Source organism: Myxocyprinus asiaticus, chromosome 1 (assembly GCF_019703515.2).
Source record: "Myxocyprinus asiaticus isolate MX2 ecotype Aquarium Trade chromosome 1, UBuf_Myxa_2, whole genome shotgun sequence".
NCBI lineage: Eukaryota > Metazoa > Chordata > Actinopteri > Cypriniformes > Catostomidae > Myxocyprinus > Myxocyprinus asiaticus.
This window is the reverse complement of record NC_059344.1, coordinates 24,764,345-24,789,124: the sequence shown is the minus strand read 5'-3', so window position 1 is coordinate 24,789,124 and position 24,780 is coordinate 24,764,345. Positions and strand designations below refer to the sequence as shown.

The 24,780-nt window shown below is 40.2% G+C and overlaps 1 protein-coding gene across 3 annotated transcripts in view; it reads right to left on the bottom strand.

Annotated features, from left to right (window-relative positions):
• LOC127446375 (tetraspanin-18-like) overlaps window positions 1-24,367 on the bottom strand; it is a 48,902-nt gene extending 24,535 nt beyond the window's left edge. For all 3 annotated transcript variants that reach the window (XM_051707268.1, XM_051707287.1, XM_051707279.1), the window contains exon 1: window positions 24,171-24,367. The gene's annotated coding sequence lies outside the window, so the exon portion shown is untranslated. The remainder of the gene's footprint in view (window positions 1-24,170) is intronic.
• Between the last annotated feature and the right edge of the window lie 413 nt (window positions 24,368-24,780).

The following is a 24,780-nucleotide window of genomic DNA, read 5'->3' as shown; positions in this document are numbered from 1 at the left end:
AGAACGAATAAGAACTTCTACGGAAGTATATCGAGGCCTCAAGTGGTTGTCTCTTCATCGGACGATGAAGGGGGTGTCAGAAGTTTATGGGTTGGCACAAGAAAATTCTAGGGGGGAAATAGGCCCCTCTAACACCCCCCCCCCCTTCTGATTGTCAACCTCACTGTAAAAACACCAGATATGGTAACACCAGGCATTTAAAAAAAGGCCATAGTATTACCATGGTTTTCAGGACATGTACCATACCTACCATGGTATTTGTAGTAACTTTGAAAGCCACGGCAAAAAAAAAAAAAACATGATATATCACTAAATAATCACTAAACAGAATATCTGGTCCTTGTATATACAGTACTTTCTATTTTATTGTTTTATCATTTCCTGTTATTATTCTATTTGTTATTCTATTCATTCTGCATGATTTTTTGTGTGATGTTATACTGTATTTTGTGTGTAACACCTGCACTTTATGTGTGTGTAACACCTGCACTTTACGTGTTTACTGTAACAAATACATTTCCCCTGTGGGGATTAATAAAGTATTTTCTAATCATCTGATACCTTCTCTACACCATGTTACCACTACAGTCCTTATTCGTAAGGGTTCACTCTTCCATGCAAGTCCCTCTGAGCTACACATGGTATAATGCAGATCAGGCATTGCACAAGCTCTGTTTCTGCTGTTTCAGAAGACAAGTATCAGGGGAAAACGTATGCATGAAATGAGCGCACTAAGAGCCAGGCTCTATACCCCTGAGACACAATTACGTGCAGTACCTTCAAAGAACAAGGCAAAACACAGAGCAGCCATGGTCTCTGGTGTCCGTTCCAGCAGGGCTGGGGCAAGAGGAATCAATCACAACCCATATCCTTCCACTTACTATGCACAAGGCTATTCTGCCACTATACCTGGTGTTCCTGTACACAACTAAATCTCACTCTTTGAGAAACACTTCCAACAGCTTTGCTGTAGCAATGTGCTAGACCTGGACTCAAGATGGCACCGAGTTTGGCTGCTGCGTTGCGAGCTCCGATACAACATGGTAGTGTTTTGTTTGTTTTGTTCACAATTCTTATGTTTTTTGTCTTGGATGTTGTCTGCCTTATTGTCTACGACAGACAAACACTTTTGGACATTGGTTCAGCAATTTCACACCGTAAACCGGACTTCAAATTCCTCAATGCTGACGCAAGCGGAGCCCTTTGTCTGGGCAGTCCGGACACGGAAACGCAGGAGGAAAAGGGGAAACAGAGCCGGCGTTCTCATCAGAGTAAGACGCCGCGCAAATCGACCCCCGATACCCAGTATTCTACTGGCAAATGTTCAGTCTCTGGATAACAAGCTCTGCGAGCTGAAAGCACGGATCTCTTTCCAACGAGAGACAAGGGACTGCTGCATTATCTGCCTTACGGAAACTTGGATGTCTGCGGAGATTCCAGACTCAGCCATTGAACCCGCGGAGTTCTCCGTGCACCGAGCGGACAGAGCGAAAGACCTCTCAGGTAAAAGCAGAGGTGGTGGTGTATGTTTTATGATCAACAAATCCTGGTGTGATCAGAGGAACGTACATTTTATCAAGTCTTTCTGCTCTCCTGATCTGGAATTTCTCATGCTTCTGTGTCGACCATTCTGGCTACCGAGGGAATTCACAGCGGTCATTATCACTGCTGTGTACATCCCGCCACAAGCCGACACAGACCGGGCACTCAAGGAACTGTATGGGAGTATAAGTGAGCAGGAAACCGCGCACCCTGAGGCCACGTTCATTGTGACCGGGGATTTTAATAAAGCCAGTTTCAAATCAGTCACACCAAAATACCACCAGCACATTAGTTTCAACACATGAGGGGACCGGGTTTTGGACCATTGCTACTCTCCCTACCGGGATGGCTACAAATCCCTCCCCCGCCCACCATTTGGCAAATCGGACCACTCTTCCATTCTGCTTCTGCACGCTTACAGGCAAAAACTGAAACAGGAAGCACCCACCCTCAGAACGATCCAGTGCTGGTCGGACCAATCAGACTCTACGCTACAGGACTATTTTGATCACACGGACTGGGAGATGTTCCGGTCCGCTTTACACTGATAGCATAATGTGTTTCATCAGAAAGTGCGTGGAGGATGTCGTTCCGACCAGAACAACACGGATCTATACGAACCAGAAGCCATGGATAAATAGCGATGTTCGCACGGCACTTAATCTGCGGACATCCGCTTTCAATTCCGGGAACGCGGAGGAGCATAAACAAGCCAGTTATGCCAGAACAGCAAAACGCCAGTACAGGAACAAGATTGAAAGACAGTTTAACATCACCAATTCTAGAAGCATGTGGCAGGGAATTAACATCACCATGGACTTTAAAGGGAATAAAAACTCCGCCATGAACACCGCTGCCTCTCTCCCGGATGAGCTAAATACTTTTTATGCTCATTTTGAGGGAAATAACACTGCCCTCACGGAGAGAGCTCTCGCGGCCGAAGATACAGAGGTTAGTTCACTCTCCGTCTCTGTAGCGAATGTAACCCGATCCTTCCGACGGGCGAATATCAGCAAAGCTGCGGGCCCAGACGGCATTCCAGGCCGCGTCATCAGAGCATGCGCGAACCAGCTGGCTGGTGTTTTTACAGACATTTTCAACCTTTCCCTCTCTTTGTCTGTAGTCCCCACATGCTTTAAAACATCCACAATTGTGCCTGTTCCAAAGCAATCAAAAATAACTTGCTTAAATAACTGGCGTCCTGTTGCTCTGACCCCCCTCATCAGCAAATGCTTTGAGAGACTAATCAGAGATTACATCTGCTCTGTGCTGCCTCTCTCTCTAGACCCATTGCAGTTTGCTTACCGCAACAACCGCTCCACTGATGATGCCATTGCATCTACAATACACACTGCTCTCTCCCACCTGGAAAAAAAGAACACTTTTGTGAGAATGCTGTTTGTAGACTACAGCTCAGCATTCAACACCATAGTGCCCTCCAAGCTAGATGAGAAACTCCGGGCTCTGGGCTTAAACAGCTCGCTGTGCAGCTGGATCCTGGACTTCCGGTCAAGCAGACGCCAGGTGGTTAGAATAGGCAGCAACATCTCCTCATCACTGACCCTCAACACTGGAGCCCCACAGGGATGTGTTCTCAGCCCACTCTTGTATTCCTTGTACACACATGACTGTGTGGCAACACATAGCTCCAATGCCATCAAGTTTGCTGATGACAAAACGGTGGTAGGTCTGATTACTGACAATGATGAAACAGCCTACAGTGAGGAGGTGCACACTCTCCCTCAATGTCAGTAAGACAAAGGAGCTTGTGGTGGACTTCAGAAGAAAAGACAGAGAACACAGTCCCATCACCATCAATGGAGCACCAGTGGAGAGAGTCAGCAGCTTCAAGTTCCTGGGTGTCCACATCACTGAGGAACTCACATGGTCCATCCACACTGAAGTCGTTGTGAAGAAGGCTCATCAGCGCCTCTTCTTCCTGAGACGTCTGAGGACGTTTGGAATGAACTGCCACATCCTCACACGGTTCTACACCTGCACTGTAGAGAGCATCCTGACTGGCTGCATCTCCGCCTGGTATGGCAATAGCACCGCCCACAACCGCAAAGCACTGCAAAGGGTGGTGCGAACTGCCAGACACATCATCGGAGGTGAGCTTCCCTCCCTCCAGGACATATATACCAGGTGGTGTGTGAAAAAATCTCAGAGGATCATCAGAGACTCCAGCCACCCGAGCCATGGGCTGTTCTCACTGCTACCATCAGGCAGGCGGTATCGCAGCATCAGGACCCGCACCAGCCGACTCCATGATAGCTTCTTCCCCCAAGCAATCAGACTTTTGAACTCTTGATCTCCCATGATCAAAATACATCAGCACTGCACTTTATTACTCTTACTCTTATATCTCACACCGGACTGTCATAAATTATATTATTATTATATTATATTCTCTCTGAACAACTTACTATCAACCGACAGCCTGAATGTCAATACAGTACAATACAACCTACTGTACATTCTATATATACTACTATATATATATACTACTATATATATATATATATATATATATATATATATATATATATATATATATATATATATATTTTTTTTTTTTTTAATAATGTGTATCTATATTGTGTGTATTGTATACTGTACAGTGTCTGTTATTATTTATATATTGTGTTGTGTGTAATTATGTGTATATTAGACTTTAAATTGTGTTGTGTTAATTTGACGTTATTGTAAATTGGTATATGTCTCATCACTGTCACGACTGCTATGTTGATCGGAACTGCACCCAAGAATTTCACACACCATTGCACTTGTGTATATGGCTGTGTGACAATAAAAGTGATTTGATTTGACCTCTGCATTTCTTTTTGACTCAATGATAGAACTGTAAACCATAAGTCCTCTCAGCTTTTTAATGTGTTTTTGGTGTGGGCTTATCCTGTGATCTTATTCCTCAAACTGCATGATTGAAATAGTTTTCAAACCTTTCTACCTCTAAGACATCCAGTTTAGTTTATAACCAGTTTGTTGGCTCATTACAGGCACACCTGCAAGGACACAATAGACACAATGCTTCTCTCTTAATCCCCCCAGACACAATACCCCTACGATGCTCTTGATATATAGCACTTTTAGATTACAATCAGTGATCCATTGATCTCCATCATCCAGTCAACAACATGTTTGATCAAATGTGAACTTTTGCTTGAGTTCATTAGTCTTTTTTTACATTTCAATAACAATGGCAGGCTCAATGATTCCTTCGACATAAAGTCATCGAATACTGCAACTGTTCAGTGTTGGTGGTATGCTTATAATAAAGATAAGGGATGGACATCCTGGGACTTTTTCCGGTGGGCCTTTCAACGGCAGTCGTTCTCTAGGACAGCACAGGGATCCCCCTAAATTTAATTAAATGAAGGTATTACAGCTGGAAAGTTTGTATGTGTTAGTCCTCCTGTAAGCAAAAGCTGATCTCTAGCAAATGTTGTATTTTGAATGCTGGTTCAAAACACGTGATGCGGGTGTGCAGGTGTTATTACAAAGCTTTTTGATTAGCTTAACCAACAAGATTTTATTAGTTAACCTGCCTTACTAGAACAGGCACACACTGGTCGACCAGGCTCACCAGAAAAGTATTGCTGTTGAACAACATGACTGTGCTGGTCAACCAGCTACACCAACAACAAACCACCACTAATCAGCATAAACCAGCCTAGACCAGCATGTCAACCTCATGCTGTTTAATCTGGTCCTTTCATCCCTAGTGGGTTGTGATTGAATGGTATAAGTTCTGGGGTGTTTTCTTGTACAAGTTCACCTGTGGAAACATCAACACCAGAGCTGAGTGGTCCAGCAAGCCCTCAGAGTGTAGGATTACCTTCCTGTACCGGCACATGGATATTCACACATGCATTACACACATATCACAAGGGTATGCACAATGCAAAACACAATGAAATGGTCAAAGGATTCAGAACAGCACTGAAGGAGAAAAAGTATGACAATTTTGTCATTCTTAGACTTTTTATTTTATAGTTCTTTTCCAAGTAACATCATGCAAGTATAAAAGATTGGCAGAACAAGCAACCATGAAACACCAGGACAAAGAGGAGATACACCTAAAGATACACCTAGATACATGCACATAAATGGACACCTCCACCTAAAGCACAGACAGCAGACACGCTCATGTCTGAGCGATTCCCATACCTATCTACTGCATGAACTGTAAAAAAGTCTGCAATCTGGGTCCGTCAGATTTCTAGTGATTACACCCAACACAATCAAGCCATCTGAGCCTCAAAATCATTACAAAGAGTTTCCCTTCAAACCAACATCAAGCTTAGGTTCCATCACTGCACAGTAGTACACAGTGAACAGCAGGTAAAGCAGCATGCCTAATGAACTGTGAAGTTCCTCAACCTTAATCCTCTCCTTTCGGCTTGTATTTGAACCGTATGTAGCTTGGATTTTTTTAATCACACAACACAGGTGTAGTCCACAAAGATTACCAGACTGGAATAAAAGATGACTACAGAAGACAAAAAAAAAAGAGGCATTTAATTTAATTGGAGAGATAAACAACAGGGTAATGCATACTGAGTGTGTTTACATGCACTTAAAAAGTCTGATTTCAGTCAGACTAAAGTAATAATTCTTCTTTTTAAAATGTAAATGCGTAAGTCCGACCAAAATCGTACCTGTCCAGTTTTTGCAAAGTCAAACTAACAGACTTAGATAATGCAGTTGTAGATCAGCTCCGTAGCATGTACTGTATATACTTCAATTAGTAAGCAATAGGCTTCAGTGTCATGCGCATGCTCCAAAAAACAGAGGGGCCGCGTGATGTGTATTTAACCCCGAAGTCAAACGCAACACAAAGCAGAGAAGAAGAAGAGCAACAACATGTGTGCGTTTCATTCATATGTGATCTTCCCTATGCCCTGTTACCTTCGCAGACTTTACCATCCACTGTGAGAGCTTTAGATGGCTGAAAGAGGTGGGGCTCAAACATAAAGTTTATTTGGAACTAGAGTTGCCAACTTTCTATCAGCCAAATACGGCACAACCCGTATTTCTATGATCTTACGTGGACTACTATTTTTACACATTCTATCATAAAATACAATAAAAAAGCATGCTAGCTGCTATGAATTTGGATGTAAACATTACAAATAACACATTATTTACTGCACATATCTTACTTTCATTTATCATGGAGAGGTTATAATAGCTTCTATTACTGATCTTATGTGGATTCCATTCATAGAATGAGGAAGAAAGCATGATTTATATTGAATATGCAGCCTAAAGCAAATGACAGATCAAATACTGTTTAAGTAGACATACAACAAATGCCAGCGATCACTAGGAAAATACAGACAAACCATACATTTTTTTAATCATCTATTTATTATCTCTCCTCAGTCTAAACAATATAATTAAGATTTACATGGAGATAATAAGGATAAAAGAGAAGCAAAGCAGAGCTTGTATATTTATAACAATCCAGGAGCAAATAGCATCATATTCTGCTTTCGGACAATCACCACAAGCACAACAGATAACGTATATCTGATCTGCACCAAAATCAACACATAAAGAATGTAAGAAATGCACGTGGCTGTAAAGTTGTCCATGTTGTTGTTGTGACTGTTGAGTGGGTCTGCTTTAGCTGACTTCTTCGACACGTTACTATGATACAAAATGTCAACCGGAAAACATCTATGTCTCCTCATCAACTGACATTTTTCTTCACCTATTCGATTGAGTATGGTATCATGAATACTTAGACAGAGATAAAAGTTGCCTTTTCACTGTCTGTCATACAGTTTCTGTCGTGTTTCTCCCCCTAATGGCAGTTGGGATGAACAGTAATTTTGCTATCAATGGAATTTATTCATCGAGAGAGTAGCTACCAGATGTTTAGCTCAGAATGGCATTAGCACATGTTTGTGTGTGATTTTTTTGAGCAGATGCATGAAGCTAATCTCATTAGGAAAGGCAACAAAAATATTTTACTGTTGCACATTTATAGCTCCAAACTTGGAGATTATGTTCTGTACAATTCAATTCAAATGAACCACTGGTTCTCTTTCTACAACATGTTCAAATAGGCCTATGAGGCTTTATTTTTTTATGCTTTAGAACTGAACTACTACCAAATACTATGAAGAGACAATGAACACAGTTTTTGTTCCCAGAGATAAATATTTGGATTTATCTGGAATAATACTATTTATTGAAATCACAAAATATAAATCATGAAAAAAATGGTTTGGCTTGAATACAATGATGAGAATGAGAACCAAGGTGAAGAAAAAAGCCTGTGCTGCTGAAGAATTCTCATGGGATAAAAGTAGGGTGACCAGACGTCCAGTTCTTCCTGGGACAGTCCCGTATTCAAGCACTTTTTCTAGTGTCCCGACTTATTCAGAAAAATATCGTGTTCTGTTCCGTATTTCCACTCTCCTAAAATTTCTCTATCACCTATGCGGATTTCTCAGTCACATGAGTATTCTAATCAAAGGTAGCCAAGGATATGGCATGTAAAACCAATAAAATCACACCGTGTTATATGAAGTACATGATTGGATTAAACTATCCAATCACAATTCCCTATCAATAGACGTCCAGCTAATGAACTGATTGAAGAGTCAGTTTGAAAAAGCACAATGAAATTGCGGCTGGAAAAATGTCAAGGAAGCGTGCATGTACATTTAATGAGGATCTTCAAAAAGAGTACATTTCTAAAAAAGGAGTCGCAGACAGAGCCTAGTAAAGTGAGGTGTGAGATTTGTGAAACTCGCGTTTCCATCGCCCATCGAGGCCGCACCGACATCACGTAGCATGTTCATACAAAAAAGCATGATGTTGCTAAAAGTAAGTCTGCCACACCAAGTGTTACCGATTATTTTTGTAAAGCGAAGTTCAGAATCTGACAAGGTGCACGCAAGTGAAGGACTTTTTGCTTATCATTCGGTTGTGCACATTCATGACCTGAGAAAAGTCTTGCAGGCCAAGCTGGAGGAATCATTCATACTCTCTGACATTAAAAAGCAGTTGGATGCCCTGATTGAAGCTGGTGACATGCGAGCGGATGATTTCTTTTGTGCAGAAAATCATCAAAGTTGAAAACTTTTATTCAGCATCGGTGGATTACCTCCAAAATTGGAGCCGCTCATTGGAGAACACAGAAAAACTTGAGTGGGCCCTACTGAGAGACCCCAGATCCCAGAATGGAAAGACATTCAGAGCAGCCTCGAACACTTCTACTCCTGAATCCCCGCTCTCAGTTTGATTGACAAAACCATGCTCTTTGATGAGTGGACTTGTGCGAAAATCATTGTCACTCGTCGCATCACTGAGTGGAACATGAACAAGACGGCCGTGTGTGAGAGATGGTGAGATGTTTTTCATGAACTGGAGAGCAAAACCATCAACTTCGGAGTCTTAGCCAAGGTCGTGGAGTTTGTTTTATGCCTGCCTGGGACATCTGCAACTGTGAAGCGTGTGTTCTCATTAATGAACGCAGCATGGACACCAGATAAATCTCAACTCAGTGTAACAATCATGAAGGCAATGCTTTTCGTACATCTTAATTTTGGACTGGACTGCTCTGCATTTTACGATAAACTCTTGAAAGACACTGAGAAAACGCACACTCAGAGAAAAACTGCTGCCAGCGGAATGCACAAGGTGACAACAGTTACAGATGCGGATGCACCCTCTGCTTCGCATTGATCTGCGCCTAGGTAAGGATACATCAATTTCATTTTTGCTGGGAGGGGGCTGTCCCATTTTCCACAAGCAGGAATATGGTCACCCTAGATAAAAAGGACCAGATAAATGCAAGTTCTGCCACTTTCCAATTCCAGTTTACATTAACACAGACATTTTTGGAAGCCTGAGCCAAAACTTCACTGAGCCAAACTATGCAGAGTTTTGTGGAGAGACTCAGCGGACCAACAGATGACTGATAGAGACAAAAGTATAAAAAAATCCACTGGGAGTCAGAATAGCCATTGCCGTGGACAATAATAATTAAAAAGAAGTTAGGGATCTGCTCAAGGTGTAAAGAGAACATGTGTATACTTAAGATTTAGATTTAAGGTGTTTTCACACCAAGAGCAAAACAAAGTGAAGTGAATCACTGACAGAAAAATTCAGTGATTTGATTTCCGATAAATAGCACCAAGCATAACAGGAATTTTGTCAACAAGAATTCTGCATACCTGAACAGTAGGGCAGGTCTTGTCACAGACTTCCTTGCTAATTCAATATGTATTGCGATTTTTTAAGTATTGCGATTCAATAAATATTGCGATTTGATGTTTTGATATATTTAGCTGTGTTAACTCCTTTTTCCGGCGTAACCTGTTTACAGGTGATTATCTTAAGAAATTTTGCACCCTACCCTCAATAAATAAATAAAGGAAGAAAAATATGGATATTTGAAAAATATGTCTTTTTAGCAGGTAAGTAGCAAATCTCGTGCCACGAGATCTCGCGATATTAAACCGTGACGATATTTCTCGTTGAGGTGAAAAGCTGTCTCACGATATCAGCATGATGGAGTGTGAGGGTGAAATTAGCATAGAAGATGCCCCCACCACTTTTAAATCGTTTGTGTGGCAGCATTTTAGGTATCCGGTGGAAACAATAAATGGCGACAGAGTGACAGACAAGACACGAACAAAGGCTGTGTCTCGTTTGGAAGGCTGCGTCCTCCGGAGGTCACATTTATCGGCCGCATACGTCATCGAGGCTGTCTCGTTTCATTTTTTTCAATGACGTATGCGGCCGACAAATGCGACCTTCAGAGGACGCAGCCTTCCAAACGAGACACAGCCAATATGTAAGCACTGTAAGAAAATAGTGCTGTACACCGCGGCTAACACAAGCACTATGCAAAGACACCTACAGAACCACCGCAGCTCTCTAAAATCAACCAGGTCTGAAGTGACTCATGTGAAATCATACAGGAGAGAAGCCAGTCAGTTGAGTTTGTGGCAAAACCTTTTACAGTGCTTGCATGTTGTTCTGTCTTTTACTGCATATGATAAGTCATACTCAGAAAGTAGAACTGAAGTGACATTCATTACAAGATGATTAGTTAAAACATTTCAAAATGCACCTGCATTGTTTTGCATTTTGTGACTTTCAGTCGAATAAAAGACAATTTTTCCAGTCATATACACTACCGGTCAAAAGTTTTGAAACACTTGCCTGAAATGTTTCTCATGATCTTAAAAATCTTTTGATCTGAAGGCGTATGCTTAAATGTTTGAAATTAGTTTTGTAGACAAAAAATATAATTGTGCCACCATATTAATTTATTTCATTACAAAACTAAAATGTATTTTAAAAAAAAGTTTTTGAAATTGATGACTTGGGCCAAATAATAAAGAAAAGAAGCCAATAAGTGCCCAACATAGATGGGAACTCCTTCAATACTGTTTAAAAATCATCCCAGGGTGATACCTCAAGAAGTTGGTTGAGAAAATGTCAAGAGTACATGTCTGCAAATTCTAGGCAAAGGGTGACTACTTTGAAGATGCTAAAATATAAAACAGTTTTTATTTATTTTGGATTTTGTTTAGTCACAACATAATTCCCATAGTTCCATTTATGTTATTCATTAACTTGTATAGCAAGTTGTTTTTAGTTGTAAATGATGTAATACAGTCAACAAGAATGCATATTGTTAGCTCTACCTCCAAACCCAAACCCCAACCTTAAACCTAACCATAAGTGAAAAATGCAATCTAAGAGGGAAAATGGAACCTCCTTCTCAATTATGCCAATGCAAATACTTCCAGGTTTCATCATAGGACAAGAACACGACTTGTCAAAGCTCTATCAGTAGCGCCACAGAAAAAGACAGACATGCTTCAACTGATGCAAATATGCCTGATAGTAGATGCCACTTGTCAGAAAATCGGCATATTGAGGCTGGTGTTTGGGTACTGGGTAACATTTGGGTAACATTCTGCTATCTGAAAAGCTGGTGACAAACACATGACTCAAAAACGTACATCTTATTGGTGGAAGATTTGTGTGTGTGTGTGTGTGTGTGTGTCACAATCCTGCCACTTCTTTTGGTAATGTTTATAGTTTTTGGGGTTGGATCCTGACACCTTGTTGTGTTTCTCTTGTTGCGTGTTAGCACATGGCTTTGAAGTGTTTTTTTCATTGCCATATGCTCTGGTGTCAGTTCTTGAGTGATAGCCCCACAAAGCCATTGGATGATGCATCTGGTGGAAATGAATGCTCCTATACAGCCCAAAATGTTTTTTACAACCTCGGAATGGCACGGGGAGTTTCTTTACTTATGGCAGTGTTCAAAATGGATAATTCACGTCACAGGAGCGCATGCACTAACTTAGTGCATGCGCTCCTCCATTTAGAATAATCTGGATTCATAAACATTAGAATGAGGGTAAGAGCAAATTGATGTACTTACACACCTGTTGTGAATCAGGTGGAAAATGTTCGTGAAAACTATTCCTGTGCATACAAATCCACACAATTATTAGTGAATGAGGCTCAATGTTTTGATTTGTCAATATTTTTGTTGATTTAAATACATTTTGCATAGAAAACTGAACCACTGAAAACTGACACTTTGTGAGCATTATCATCAAAATACACACATCTTGACAGCACGCATCTATTACAGTATGGGGTCCATCTCGATCATTTTAGTCAACCCCCCCCCCCCCCCTTGATTGTTTTCGTGTTCTGAGTTCTTGAACGTTTGGTCAGCCAGCATTGACTTTCTGATGAAACTTGTTGACAAAGGACATCTTGCTGGTTAAAGTTACTGTAAACCCTTCTGGAACTTCCATCAGACCAGCTGTTGAATTAGCCATGGTCATTCTTTCCATAACCCTACACTCCAAACATACGCGTATACACAGACACACTAGAGACTGTTGTGTTGGAGCAGATGAAGGGTGATGGGTCCCCTGGGCATTTCGTTGTCCGACCCTGAGCGTTTCGTGGGTGCAGAAAACCGTACCGGTACTTATACGAGCATATATGGACTGCCCTGTGAACACGCACAATGATTGACAGGCAGAAAGTCTTCTGATTGGACATCTTTTAACTGCTGTTTACTGAGCCTACGCATGGTACAGAGACAGCTGTGATATTTCATGGCACCCATTTCAGTGTTAACTAACAAGTAATACCAGGGCTATTTCTAGGCATAAGCAAACTAAGTGTACATGATAAGATCGCTCAGGCAGACGGAATGACGAGGTCATTGCTCAAGCCACCAAACATGATGGTAACATGAAGCCACGAAACCTGCTCATTGTCTAACAAGCATAAAGCATGTTGTAATTCCAAGTTAATTACTTCTAAGCTTTGGGAGATTTCAAGCATAGATGTACAATATGTATTGTCACTTGGAAATTAATTTTGTGCATACTGAAACAGAACTGATAGAGAAACAAATTAGGCAGAGACATTCTCCATAGCTTTTAGATAGCAGATGCTAACAATTCTCTCCATCAAAGTGTTTTTGAAAGAAGGCTTTCTGGCACCACCCAGACACTGTTCAATACGCTGCAGACTTATCAACAAGAGGAAGCTGTCAAACATAAAAATTTACTTCAGAATGTGGATTTAATGGTCCTTTTCCCTTTTAAAATAATAAAACAAGGAGTTGAGGCAAGTCAGTAATAGGAATTAGTTCAGGAGTTTTATGAATTTGAGCTAAGCTTGATTGACAAGTGGAATAGACCACAGCAGATGCAAATATCAGAGACAATTCATGACATTATCATATATTTTTTACTTTCCTTAAAGGAATAATGACATGATGTCATGACGTTATGTCACGATGAGAGCCAATGAGTTCGCATTGAGTTCTAGATGTAGCCGCCTTATTTGATTGAAGCAAATTTTTAAGTGATTTAATTAGATCAGTACTCAAAGTGGGAAATGCTCAGGGGCACAGATTTCTTCCCACTTTGAGCACTGGAGTTTATTTGAAAGTGAATAATGACTTAAATTTCATAAAGTGATCGTATCACTTCAGACAACAAGGAATATAGTTTATGAGTGATTTCGATTACTTTTACTGTCGTTTTAATTCACCTTTTGAGTTCCACAGAAGTATGAAAGACATACAGGTTTGGAGCAACAAGGTGAGTAAATAATGACAGAATTGTTTTATTTTTGGGTGAATTATTCCTCTAAATAAAAAGTTATATGTAGTATAACAATACACATTTTAAATGTATAATACATTTTACATGACCATAATAAAGCTCTGAGATTGCCTGAAAGATGGGACACTGTGCAGAGGAACAAGAGGAACACCTGAATGCAGTCAAACACTCCCCAGACCAGTTCCCTTGGCTGAGCCCTTTGAGAAGGCAGCAAGGTTCACACATTGCAGATGAAAAACAGGAACAGATGGAACTTCTGCATGTCCCTGGACATTTCACCGTGACTCCCAACAAAGACATCCGTCCAAACCTACATGCAGTCTGGAACGATAGAACTCGATAGAATAAAATGTGGTCTCCTCCTTTTTCATCCTAATTAGCCCATGCGATGCATGGTGCAGTTCCCTGACTGCAATGAACACAGACACCTGTGAGCTTTCCCCACATTTTCAGCCACATTTATATCTTTCAAAAGCTTTTCAGATGTGCCCGGGCGGCCTTTTCAATGCACTGCCCAGGCCTTTACAAGCTCAAATCTCCGATCTCCTGGGTTGCCATTGATCATGGCTGGGGAAGAAACATCCCAAACCCAAATGCTCACAGGTGGAGCTCTGGACAAAGGAGCTGTTTGTTGTCAGAGATGTGGTCTGGTGGGCCATGCACATGCCCTGGCATGTTCTGCCGTGGAGCTTATGTGCAGGCGACCCCAGTTTGAATCTGGCTTGGGTCACATTCTGATCTCACCTCCCTCTCTACTCTACTCTACTCCCCTTTGAATCCTGGCTTCAAAATATCTTTGATAAATAGTTTATGATATCTTTAGTTTGTCATCATATAAATAAAAAAACTAATAAACCCTAGCATAATAGTTCATGAATTCCACAATATTTAGTTTGTCATCATATAAATAAAAAAAACTAATAAACCCTTGCATTGTAATGGGATAATGTTTTGTTCTTCACCATACATTTTAACCTCAACTGAACATTTCATGTGGTGTAAAACCTTCAAACTAGTATTAACTACGTTTCCATCCAAGGATTTTTTGCCAAAAAAGTTTTAGTGCATCAAAATAAAGCTGATGGAAACGATTCAATTTTTCTTGTGATAAAATTTCACAAGGGTCGACATTATATTTTTCTGTTTAAATTTAGCTCATAAATCCTATGTCGACACGTCAGTTGTAGTGAAAAACTGGTTTGGAAAGAGTTTTTGTCAAGAAAAATGGCATAAATGCAAAAATGTAGTCACATGACAGAATTTACATTACATTTGACCTTACAACATACAGCATAATGAGAGGTAGCCTACACTTGGACTGATGAGGAGACTAAAGTTTTCCTCAATTTCTTTCATATGTAAAGTCACACATATGTTACGGTTAATAACTGGGCCCCGCAGAGTAGCATCACACATATGTGTTTCTGCAATAGCCAGTTATGTTACAAGCTTCCAGATTCAAATCGGCTTTCGTGCCTACACAGGCTGCGCTGGTCAAGCGCCTGTAATTTATATTCGCCCAAACAGTTACTCATACAGTCTTTTAAATCAGAATAAGTTTATTTTATATACATACATCCAACTCTTCACAAAAGTACCACAATATAAATTTTACAGCTCTTATACGCACAATTAATACATCAAATGCAATCTTCCTCCGATGCATGCTACCATTTGTTTACAATAGTAGCGGTTGTCATTCATCAAACAAACAGCTCCTCAAAGAGTCTTTTCAAGCACATAATATGTTTATTTTATGTAACAAACAGCCAAATTGTTAGTTTAAAACTCGTATATTCAGTGAAAACATGCTGATCGAGCACGATCATCCATGCATGCAGCCAAGTCTGTTTACATTAGCGCTTGTCACACACACACACACACACACACACACACACAATATCTGAGATATCAAACAGTGCATATAGACAAACCGAACTGCTGATATTATTTGTTCATTTGTTTTTTACAGCTATAAAAATTAAATAAATAAAACAAAAACAGTACAGCAGACATAACCCATTTGTTCACATGTTTACTATATTATATTCAGTATTTTTTTATGACAAGAAATAAACAAAATTTGTTTTTATGTTCTGAAAACTCATGTATGTTATTGCAATACAATAAAAAAAGAAGTGCATCTTCTCATTGGCCAACATCCACTTCAGACACTGGGAGAACTTAACCATAAATAAGGCTTACAGGCTGGACAGTGCAGATTCACATGTTTTTTATTTATTTATTTATTTTTTACCAACATGTTGTCAATCTCTTGGGATTGGCTGTAGTTCCTAATAAACCTCCGATAAAAATGTGTGAACCCCAGAAACCTCTGCCATACCTTGTGAGAATCTGGGGTTGGCCAATCGGAGACGGCTCTAACCTTAGCCGGGTCCATGCGCACCCCCTCAGACAAAACAATGAACCAAAGGAACGGAACTGACTGTGCATGAAAAGTGCACTTCTTCACCTTGAAGTGAACAGCCGATTCTTTAGCAGTCACTGAAGCACCTGCCTGATGTGCTGAACATGGTCCTGGATATTCTGGGAGAAGATCAGAATATCATCAAGATAGACAAACACAAAATGATCAACCATGTCTCTAAGCACATCATTTACGAGCCCCTGAAAGATGGTGGTTATGGGTGTTAAAAGCCATCTTCCTCTCATCCCCCTTCCTAATCTGGACAAGGTGATAAGCGTTGTGTAAGTCCAACTTCATAAAGAGGGATGCTCCCTGCAAGAGTTCGAAGGCTGAGGACATCAACGGTAAAGGATAGTGATTCTTCACCGTGATGTCATTCAGCCCCCGATAATCTATACAGGATCTAAGCAAGCCATTCTTCTTCTCCACGAAGATGAACACTGCCCCTGCCGGCGAGGAAGGGCGGATGAGACCGGCTGCCAGGGAATCATTGATATACACGTTCATGGCCTCCCTCTTGGGAGCCGAGAGCGAATACAGGCGGCAAAGTACCAGGAAGCAGTTCAATCGCACAGTCGTACGGGTGAAGAGGACGCACAGTCGTACGGGTGAAGAGGAGGAAGGGTCATGGCGAGGGACCGGCTAAATACTGCCCTCAACAAATGGTATGTCAACAGTACTGCGGATAAGTCTGCCAGTTCATCCTGCAACGAAACACAAGACTGGACAGGTGAAACAGCAGAGTTAAGACAGTGTGATAAACAATAAAGACTCCAAGCAAGAACAGTGTTGGTTGACCAGTCCATGTGTGGGTTGTGCATTACCAACCAAGGATGCCCTGACATTACCAGTGCTGATGGAGATTGGATCATATAAAAGGACATCTGCTCCGTATGATTCCCAGAGACGAAGGTGACCGGCTTTGTGGATTGAGTGATGATGGAAAGCGGCTTGCTACTGAGGGTCTGGGCGGTGATGGGATTATCCAACTGGACCATAGAAAGCCGCTATTTAGAAGCCATGTCGAAATCCATAAAGTTCCCTTCAGCTCCAGAATCAACCAAGGCAAAAACCGTGTGACTGGCAGATCCGTACTGCAGCTGGGCCGGGAGAAATGTCCAAAGTCCAGGGGTTTTGTCCAATGGTGTTGCCATCGTAACCCCTTTCCTATTGACAAGCGGTGTCTTTTACCAGACAGGAAGCAGAGAGATGATCAGAACGAGCACAATAAAAACATAGTCCATTAATGAGGCTTCGCTGTTTCTCCCTACGTGAGATTTGAGTTCTTCCGACTTGCATCAGCTCAGTGTAAGGCCGTGATACTGGTGAGTTGACTGAAGACACAGACCAGGTAGGAGGATCAACTGCCCGGGTAGGTGGAAAACGGCGTTGATGGAGTAGGGTCAGGCGATGATCAACTCAGATAGCCAGATCCACCAAATCATCGAAGCGCGAAGGCAAATCCAAAGAGTAAATCTCGTCCAGGATGTTGTTGGAAAGCCCATGCAGAAATCGATTCCACATGGCGTGGTCATTCCACTCAGAAGAAGCAGCCAGGGTGCGAAACTCGATCGCATAATCTGAGACTCAACGATTTCCTTGAGACATTCCAGATATGACCCTTGCTGCCTACCGACCTTGAGCCGAGTGATCAAAAACTTGGTGGAGCTCCGTGAAAAAGGCGTGATAGGAAGCGCAGCAAGGATGTCTGTTGTCCCACATGGCAGTGCCCCATTCACCAGCCCTTGAACAGGGAACACTGTGAAAGGAATGCGCTACAGGATTCAGCCTCAACCTGAATATGGGGCTGGAGGGGGAATGAGGGCTTCAAAGCATCCAGAAACCAGGGGAACCGCAGAGCCGGTAAGGATGCTTCCTGAGAGGGGCCAGCATCGGGAGAGGGCAGAGCGAAGAGTGGATTCCTCCATTTGAATGAAAACCAGCAGGAGGCAGCAATTTTCGACCCCCCTAATCAAGGCTTGATACCCCCCGAAGGATGACAAAACAAAATATTGGGTGGGTTGTAGAATGTACGTAGAATGAGTTAGTTAAATTCAGTTAACTAAATTAAATTTAGGTTCAGTTAAATATATGGGAAAAACCTCTCTCATTCAAGGACGTGCATTCATTCCGTGCATGAACAGAGCGTAATGTAACATAAGTGTGCACAGTTCACTTGGATTCTGAAGTTTACCCTCTTTAACTTAATGCTGTTGATCCAAATGTATTAATGAAGCAAGCTAAATAACCACAAAATTAACAACAAAACTGAAATGAGAGCGCGCGTTTTACCTGTCAATCAGACACGCTTGGAACTTGCATTCCTTACTGTTGCGAAACAGTGACCTCCTACTTTTTCAGCCGTCTGGGTTCCGGAAATATTTTCCCCGTTCATTTCTTCCATAGACTTTTAATGAAATCCTTCATAAAAGAATTGTGAGCCATGAACCAAACCAACCAGCTCCGAAGTGAATCATAAGATCACGAACTTTGTTTTAAGGTAAAAAAGTCTTTGAAAATCGGACATAAAGACAAAGTTAAAAGGCTGCGTACTTATCGTGTTTCATGAGGGCACAGACTACAATCCCATGAAGCATTGCGAATGATGTCATTGAATAAAAAATGATGGGAATATATAAAACTATTGATTTTAGGTTGTTTATTATAAGTATAGAAGCAATATATTTTATGTTTATTGCAAAATATCCCAATATGTTCAAATATATAAGTAATTTAAGGGCGAAGGGGGACCGACTCTATTATGTCATTCACAGTGCATCATGGGAGCGTGTGGTCGCTCCAAGCCACGTTTTGCGGGTTTCGTTTGGTGATTGGTGGATCTTTCTCTGCTGTACCATGGGTAATGTAGTTGTTTACCATGAATTCCGCTATCAAACACGATTGTTAAACAATGAATTTGAGATAACACAGATGGTTGGCTTCAACGGAAGCATATACCATTGATGAACAACCTCAGAGCTCATGGTAGGTATGTCTTTAAAGGTTTATAAGTTATCATTGAAAATCAATTTGTCTATGGGATAAATTAATGGGATTTTTACTTCCGGAACCAGACTGTTGCACTCTATAGGCTGCGGGCGCGTTTTCTCTCAGAATCATCATTGGCTGGTAGTAAGAAAAAGAAAGAAACAATAGCATTTAATTTGAAATGAAAATAAGATAAATTCAAATTTTTTTTATTTCTTTTTTTTTTTTACTTATTCAGTGAAGAAAAGTTAGTTTAGGAGTAGCTGAGAAAGGGCATGATAAAATGTATGTCTATCAATGGAAGCATTGTTTGATTGCTGTTTATTCAATGTATCGCTAACACATTGCAAAAAGGTTGTGTGTACAGTAACATTACACAATGAATTAACAAGAACTAAAAATGTAAAATACTTTTACAGCATTTACAATCTTGGTGTTATGTATAATTTCTTCATGTACAAATACATATTAATATACAAAAATTTGAAATGTAACATCATTAAGAACTAACAAGAACTAAAAATGAACAATATTACTTGTTACATGCGTTAATGTACAAACTTTTCGTAAAGTGTTATCAGTGTTGGGGGGGTTAATTTTGAAATGTATTCCACTACAGATTACAGAATACAGTTGTGCTCAAAAGATTGCAGACCCTGGCAGGAATTGTGACATTTTGGAATTGATTTTGAAAATATGACTGATCATGCAAAAAAATATTTTATTTAAGGATAGTGATCATATGAAGCCATTTATTATCACATAGTTGTTTGGCTCCTTTTTAAATCATAATGATTACAGAAATCACCCAAATGGCTCTGATCAAAAGTTTACATACCCTTGAATATTTGGCCTTGTTACAGACACACAAGGTGACACACACAGGTTTAAATGGCAATTAAAGGTTAATTTCCCACACCTGTGGCTTTTAAAATCGCAATTAGTGTCTGTGTATAAATAGTCAATGAGTTTGTTAGCTCTCACGTGGATGCACTGAGCAGGCTAGATACTGAGCCATGGGGAGCAGAAAAGAACTGTCAAAAGACCTGTGTAACAAGGTAATGGAACTTTATAAAGATGGAAAAGGATATAAAAAGATATCCAAAGCCTTGAAAATGCCAGTCAGTACTGTTCAATCACTTATTAAGAAGTGGAAAATTCGGGGATCTCTTGATACCAAGCCAAGGTCAGGTAGACCAAGAAAGATTTCAGCCACAACTGCCAGAAGAATTGTTCGGGATACAAAGAAAAACCCACAGGTAACCTCAGGAGAAATACAAGATGCTCTGGAAAAAGATGGTGTGGTTGTTTCAAGGAGCACAATACGAAGATACTTGAACAAAAATGAGCTGCATAGTCGAGTTGCCAGAAAGAAGCCTATGCCACAAAAAAGCCTGGTTACAATATGCCCGACAACACCTTGACACGCCTCACAGCTTCTGGCACACTGTAATTTGGAGTGACGAGATCAAAATAGAGCTTTATGGTCACAACCATAAGCGCTATGTTTGGAGAGGGGTCAACAAGGCCTATAGTGAAAAGAATACCATCCCCACTGTGAAGCATGGTGGTGGCTCACTGATGTTTTGGGGGTGTGTGAGCTCTAAAGGCATGGGGAATCTTATGAAAATTGATGGCAAGATGAATGCAGCATGTTATAAGAAAATATTGGCAGACACTTTGCATTCTTCTGCGCGAAAGCTGCGCATGGGACGCTCTTGGACTTTCCAGCAAGACAATGACCCTAAGCACAAGGCCAAGTTGACCCTCCAGTGGTTACAGCAGAAAAAGGCGAAGGTTCTGGAGTGGCCATCACAGTCTCCTGACCTTAATATCATCGAGCCACTCTGGGGAGATCTCAAACGTGCGGTTCATGCAAGACGACCAAAGACTTTGCATGACCTGGAGGCATTTTGCCAAGACAACTATTACAAAAGACTGCACGCTGTCATTGATGGTAAAGGGGGCAATACACAGTATTAAGAACTAAGGGTATTCAGACTTTTGAATGGGGTCATTTCATTTTTTAATTTGTTGCCATGTTTTGTTTTATGATTGTGGCATTCTGTTATAACCTACAGTTGAATATGAATCCCATAAGAAAAAAAATTGTTTTGCCTGCTCACTCATGTTTTCTTTAAAAATGGTACATACAGTATATTACCAGTTCTCCAAGGGTATGCAAACTTTTGAGCACAACTGTACATGCTGTAAAATGTAATTTGTAATGTATTCTGTTAGATTACTCAAGGTCAGTAACGTATTCTAAATACTTTGGATTACTTCTTCAGCACTGGTAGATTTTTTCACTTGTTTTGACAATAAAAACTCTGCCAGTACAGTAAGACAAAATACACATGTTAAAAATACATTCTCTGAAAAACCTAAATATCTTATGCAGTGTTGTTTCTAAAACAAGATCAATCAAATTGATCTTGTTTTAAGGATTTTTAGATATTTTTACAGGAAAACAATACAAAAATGATCAAGAATATGATTTTTGCCCTAAAAGGTCTTACTCGAAAAAAAAAATTATGATCCAACGTGAATTTTCTTGATAAAAAAATATGATCGTGCCTGGTAACATGTGCATGTAAAATGGCTAGAAATAGCATTTTAGCTTAGCGTAAAGCTGACAATTCACACAAGGTTTATTTCTATTTCTTCTGCTCCAAATTTACTTCAAACTTACTTCTCTGTCTGCTCGTATGAATGTAACACATCATAAGAAAGTGTTTCACTGCTGTTCAAATGCGCTTTGGATCGCATCATTTATATGTATAAATGTTTTCCATCTGAAAGGACTAAATATTAAAAGAAACAAATGACAATAAAATGCAAAGTAATCTCTTCAGTAATCAAAATATTTTTGAATGTAACTGTATTCTAATTACCAATGATTTAAATTGTAACTGTAGTGGAATACAGTTAATTATATTTTGTATTTTAAATATGTATTCCGTTACATGTATTCCATTACTCCCCAACCCTGAGTGTTACCAATTTAAAAAAATCTAAATCCCAAACACCAGCATCACCACCCCCACGAAGCATGCGTAAACCCGCAGCTTTCGACATTGATGGGTTGTATAATGGACCTAAACCGTCTTATCCAATTTTAAAGAGCCACTGTTCCGGATAAAGATGCATACACGCAAAATCTGTTTTTAGGTGTAAACAGCAAAAGCACTGCAAGAAAGTCTTGGTGCTGGCACGTCATCCCTTCCTCTGCCCTCTTTTTCTCCACCCAGTAAATACACTTCGATGTAATCACTGAAGGGGAATCAGGTCCTCTCTGAGCCTGTTTTTCAGACACATCACTAATCCTACTGCCTCCAAATCAGCCCTTCACCTGCCAATCAGCTCCTCCCCAGTGTGACTGCTTCTTTATGTGGCTTTGTCTGTCTTAACCAAAGCCTGAGGTTGAATAGCAATAGATATCAGGGGATAACGGCTCTTACTGACTTAAAAGGGATTTTTCCTGGCATCTTTCTTAAATGTATATGGCTAGCAGATCTCTGGAAGCAGGGATTAGTGCCAGAAGTTTCATGAATGACAGTGCTCAGAGGTATTACTGAAGAACATGTGTCTGAAGGTTGTATATTTGGTTCCATAAGCTTGAATATTATTTCAACATTCTGATTTTATTGCATTGTTGATGCATGGTGTTCTCTCAGACTTTTAATAAAACAGATAAAGAAGTAGATTAAAAAAGTTCCTAACATACAGTACATCAAAGAGATGTTTTTGTATGTGAAAAAAAGGCAAGAATGCAAAAGGCCAGAATTCAGATCCCAAGGAGCATGTGCGAGGGTAGGCAGCTGCCAAGTGAGATGCCATTGTACAAATTAACCTACTACAAAAGTGTTTGGAATTCACAGCTCTCTATATGATTGCAAGTAATTTCAGTCACAAACATAGGTTTCCTTCCAACAAACAAACTAGACTTCCTTCTTCAAAACACATTGTAAATGAGTTTTCCTTTTTGATAGGACTTCCAAGTACTGTACCACGTAGGGTTGCCACTTGAATTTTTAAAATAAGGGACATCCTCCACAGTTTTAGCAATAAATGCGTTGTTATGCGTTATTAATAAAAATTGTATACCCTTTCTTATATGCTGATATTAGAACTTTCCTGACCCCTGACATCTTTTTATTACACAATATTTTTATCTTTTCGATTATTTGTCTCCTTTATCTTATTTATGTATACATTTTGGTTGGTTTATACATATATTTTTTCCCTTCCTTCACCTGTACTTGTCTTTATGACTCAGTGATTGTATTCATACATTGTTTGATCTTACTGAACATTTATATAGAAAAAAAATCCACAGTTTTAGCACCATTTGTGGACTTTTCGTACGGGTTTACCCACCATAGGCACATTTCCCAACTTACATCAATGTTAAATTAGCGATCTGGAACGATTTCCCCATCTGACCAGTTTAAATACGGGATAAATCGCGTCCCGTATTGATTCGACACCGGACGCATAATTTTATCTTTAAATACGGGACGATCCCTTATTTTACAGGACCGGTGGCAATCCTAGTACCACGTGTGAGCTTCCAATTTGTTCAATGCAAACTCATTGCAATGATGATTAAACCTGCAAAAGTCCTTAAGTCATCTCTAAACAACAGACATTCATTTACCTGTGTGGATGTGACATGCTAATAATAAATTATATTAAATGCACAAAAAAGTAAATCCTACAACTTTGTCAGCGCTTGAACTGAAGAAAGAAAAAACCTACGCATTCAATAAAATGTAGGCAGGAAAGTAAACTTATGCTATGGGTTTTCCAAACAAATTATTCTTGTAGAATAATAGCCTATTATTATCATCAGCTTAGTGAAATATAATTTACAAACGCTTTGTGAAATTTCTCACTGCACGGTAGACATATGGGTTAATTTATGTTCTGTTTCATTTGTCATATGTCATAACATAAGCATTACTGCTGAGAAACTTTCAGATCCTCAGTAAAATATGCGTCTCTACAGCGTTTTCAGTCTCTGGTGATGACGGTTTTGATGCACCTACCTTGTTTCGCGCTCTCCTCTCGTTTAACTACAGACGAACTCAGCGAAAGCTCTGCTATCCAAAGAGATGAACACGTCCTTAAGGTTCATTCACTTGCTGTGTGAATTCCTGTACCGTTTATTCATTCCTTTTATCGGAGTAACGCATTCATCCGCACTGACTGACTGTGCTCAATACTTCACTGTGCTGCTCGTGCGCCAGACATTGGCAAAGGGGGGGAGACTACACAATCACGCCTCTTTCATTATTTGTTCAAATTTCCCAGGTAACGAACTGCCCTACATTTGCGATAAAATCTAAATGCCAATACATATTTTTAATTATAATAAATAAATACCTACTAACCCTGATGAAAAAAATAATAAAACAAGGCTGGTTTTAGAGGGGTTTTGGGGACTGCTCACCTGCACCAGCTTGGCCATGCTAGGACACCAGCTAGAACAGCTTTGCCAGGCTGGATGCCCAGTTTTAACCATCTAAGAGCATATCTTAAAGCGATAGGTCACCCAAAAATTTAAATTCTCTTATCATTTAAGGGGCGTCGAACAATGCAGTGAACCAGGATATGATGTCACGCAGGAGAGCTTCTGGTGTAAGTAAATAATGAATC